This window comes from Melanaphis sacchari, unplaced genomic scaffold (genome assembly GCF_002803265.2).
Source record: "Melanaphis sacchari strain LSU unplaced genomic scaffold, SCAv2.0 Contig208_pilon_pilon, whole genome shotgun sequence".
In the NCBI taxonomy this organism is placed as follows: Eukaryota; Metazoa; Arthropoda; class Insecta; order Hemiptera; family Aphididae; genus Melanaphis; species Melanaphis sacchari.
In genome coordinates, this window is record NW_020271035.1 from 8575 (window position 1) to 12861 (window position 4287).

Genomic DNA, 4287 nt, shown 5'->3' on the forward strand with positions numbered 1-4287 from the left:
CTCGTACCCAACTAGGAATTAGATAAGTAGGTATAGTAATTAGTAGATACCTATTACCTAGTACCTATAGTTCGCGACACGAAAAGTGGCCGATGACCGTCGCTATCCTAGCGGCCATTTCGCCTCAGTGGTTCATAATGTAATTAAATTAATTATCACGTTTTTTTGAATTAATCATTTTTAACTGCAACCCCGGTGACGGGCAGGTGATGGTGTAGGTTGAGAACCAATGGCTAACAGGTAGGGAAGCCGCAACGGGTCGCGGTACAAATCGGCCACTTTTCGTGTCGCGGACTATAGATTGTTTATACTATAGTCGGCGACACGAAAACTGGCGGGTGGCCGCCATCGTACCCCGAACCTCACCCAGCCAGTAGACATGGGTTCTCGTTTTACTGCAACCACCTGTTGCGCCCAACAGCGCTATTATGTGAACAATACGAATACTACCCAGGCATTACTTACCAAAATACGAAATATTTGAAAAAGCGCGGCAAAAAGTTTAATGACCACTATTGCGAAAAATCCGCTAGGATCGTTGCGATCACCCGCCAGTTTTCGTGTCGCCGACTATAGTCACTACTTACTGCACGACGATTATCTACACAGTAGACTCTACATAAAATGCTATTCAGTACAAATTATTTAATCGTCTAATAAATTCTATACGGTATAATAATTATCTCAAGTGCTTATAAATTATAATTAAATGATAGGTACGTCGTACGTGTTATAAAATTAGTAATGAATAATAGTCAGTGGCACAACCGGAGGGGAGGGGGACCACGAGTTTCAATTTTATTTTATTGGTCCGGTCCGGTTCGGTCCTGATCTTGGTTAAAATGAATCGGTCCAGTCCGTTCTGGATTTTTTTTTTATTTAATTGGTCCGGTAAAAATGTATCGGTCAGTCCGGACTTGTATGGCCCCAACTGTGGTGAGTCGTACCGCTAGGCGGTACCGGCGCCTCGGTCTCCCGCATGACAAGACTTACTGGAAACCGGGTTGCCGCGGAGAGCACGGGAGGAACCGGAGCCCAGGGGTCTAAGAATCCCCGCCACCAGAAGAGAGCGGAGACGAGCTGACGGAATAAATCGGCATGACATGGGCACGATCGAGGATGGCCCTGGACATAGCAACACGGGAACCGATAGAAATGACCCCGCATGCGGGAGTGTCTGGTTATTAGGAGCATTAGACTGAGGCCTGGGCATAAGTGACTGTGTCCGGAGGTCCTCCAAGGAGGAGGGAAACTGGATCTGACCTTAGCAGTTGGCCCAAGACGCGGGCAATTCGTTGACACAGTTATCTTGGAGGGGGGAAAGTCGGCGATTCCGGTTGGGCCGACGAGGCGGGCTGCCCGGCACCACAAGCAAAGAGCTCAACTGAGAAGGCGAAAAGCCCGTAAACATGTGGTCAAAGCTAAGGGCATATTACGCAGCGACTTCGCCAAAGAATCAACCTTAGGCAAATTGACGATCGCCGATAATCTGCGTACCCCAGAAGCCTCTTCTTACACACGCCCGTCCACCACGAGTCGGAATTAGAGCAGGGAGCAGACGTTCCCTCCGGCAGCGTCACCAGGCTGGATATGTACCCCGACCCGGCAGTGGTCTATAGAACCGAGGAGAAAATGATAAATTTCATTTAAATTAACGCGGGCTGAGGAAAGATGGCCTCGCACCAGATAGATAAGCTTCTGACTGAGTTAGACATATATAGCCAGGAAAAAACAAGCTCGCAGCCGCAGCGGAATCGGTCGGTGTGGACTGGCTATGCGACTGCAATACCATGACTTCTTCAGAGACCATGTTTCTTGCGTTCAAAACCTTCTCCTGGGAAGTTCTAGAACGTAAAGATGCAGGGCGATCCCGTGGGCGTGACCCGGACCTCTAATTACAAAAATAAAGTGGAAAAGGCACGTGGCTAGAGGGCGTACGTGCAGGCACGGCGCACTGCCAGAGACATGGAGACCTTCTCCGCTTCCCCGCGGGCACAAATCGTCCGAGTGGGCCTAGTCAAAAACGACCGTCGACCATTAGAGACGGCGGCGGGGCGAAAGCTTGCGAAGAACTGGATAGTGGCAGGCGAAGCGGGACCCGATAGCCGGATCCAGGTGACTAAGACGAGGCCCCTACAGGATCGTCGAACGCCCTCCGTAACAAGACCCGCCTAGCCGAGAGTGATGGACAGGATACCTCATGGATAACCTACATGGACAATGTGGATACTAACGAAAATAACACTTTTGCAGATAAACGGATACATTTAAATATTAATGAAGTTACTAATTTTATAAACAATTATTTTATAGAAGATTTTGTGTCAAGTAAAACAATACGATTTTTCGAACGTTTTAACATCAATCTTAGTTTTATAAAAACAGATCCATCTACGTGGGATGATAATTTAGATTATTGCAAAGGTAAAGAAATAGTAAATAACTTAAAAGTTGTAAATGACACTGCGGAACGTCTTGTAAAATTAATAGCAGACTTTAATAAGATTGGTACAAAAAATGTAGAACAAAAGCAATACATGTTACAGGTTATCACAAAATATAGAAAAGAATTTCCCTATAGCAATAAATGTACAGTAATGGAATAATAAATATATTAAATAGAAAGTATTTAAATTAAAGCATTTAACAGTTTTTTTTTTTTTTTTGTTAAGTAAATAACATTAATTAAGAAATAACGAGCAATTATATAAATGAAATGTACGAGTATTGAGTGTTTTTAACTAAATATATTATAAATTTAACTGTAAATATAAAATAAATAATTAAATAAAATAAAAAAAGTATTTTGTGTTTTATTATGTTTATAGGGAAATAATAGACTTACAAAAAATGTATAAATACATTTTTTATTAAGAATATTACGTTATATATTTTATGTTCTATACATTTTTAAGCTAAGTGCTTTAGTTTTGAATTTAGGTTAAAAAAAACGATAAAAATACTCATTTTGGCAAATTTTAACCCTTTTGGGACACGTGAAGAGGGTGAGTGATCATGACCAAATTTCACCTTAATTACTTTCTTATGATAATGAACAAAATGAGGGGGTGCGAAATCCAAAATTCGATAACTGAATTTATTTAAAAATATATTTATTATTAATTGTAATATCAATTTTTCCTGTTTTGAATAATTCTACTTATTGCTTCAATATCAATGGCATTGAGTAAAAAGCACTGGATAGGTAAATGGGAGGAATTAACATTTGTGGCGTGGAGCACAAAGCAAAATCATATAAAAGTCACACAGTTGTCATCATAGGCGTAAATAGGGGGGGGGCGGTTAGATGGGCTTAGCCTACTCTTCAGCCACTCAAGCCAACCTAAAATAAAATATGATTTGACAATTTGAAAACAAGCAAGTTATTCAAATAATACGTTTTTCTTTAATTATATCACAATAGAACACAATCACGGGTGACACACTGACACGAATAAAAAAATTGATAATAAAATAAATATTGAATATTGTGATAATGGTGTGGAACAAGTTATTGATGCAGGTTGTGGGGTAGTAATTGATAGTAGGTATAATACAATTATTATCAGTTATTTAAGTAAAATTATTTTATAAATAGAAATATGTTAGTATTTTCCTTGTTCTGAAGAATATAAAGTTATCAGTTTATCACGATGATTTTTGTAGCTTACATATGTGTTCTTTTTTTCAAATGCTCTATTTAAAGTGTTTATGGTTAAGTGTTGAAAGTCATTATGTTAAGCATATTTAATTTAATAATAATTATAAAAAACAATCTGCCAAAAAAAATATGCAATTATAATAAAAATAATATACTATTTCATAATAAATATACTTTAATAAAAGATATTTTAAATTTTATTTTTTTATTGAACATTTTGATATTCATAGTTTTAATATATTTTCTTGTTTATTAAAAATGAGGGTGGCAGTGTTATAACCCCTTCCCAGTGTTAACATATCAAGTATGGGCTTAAGCCATTCAATTTTAATAGCTCTAGTTACGTTTATGGTTGTCATTTACTCAACATTGGGGAAATACATTACATTTACATAAATGTATTTACAGGAATTTAAATTTTTAAAGTACATTTATATGACACTTTTTTCCTTCAATAAGTAAAAATCACATGATATGCAAAATACATACCTAGTTGCATACATAAATACATATAAAATGTATAATTTTATATTATTATAGTCAATATTATAATGAGTTTTTAATTTAATTATAACAGCATCTAAGTCCCAATCATGACATCAAACATAATGAGTAAGAATGTTTAC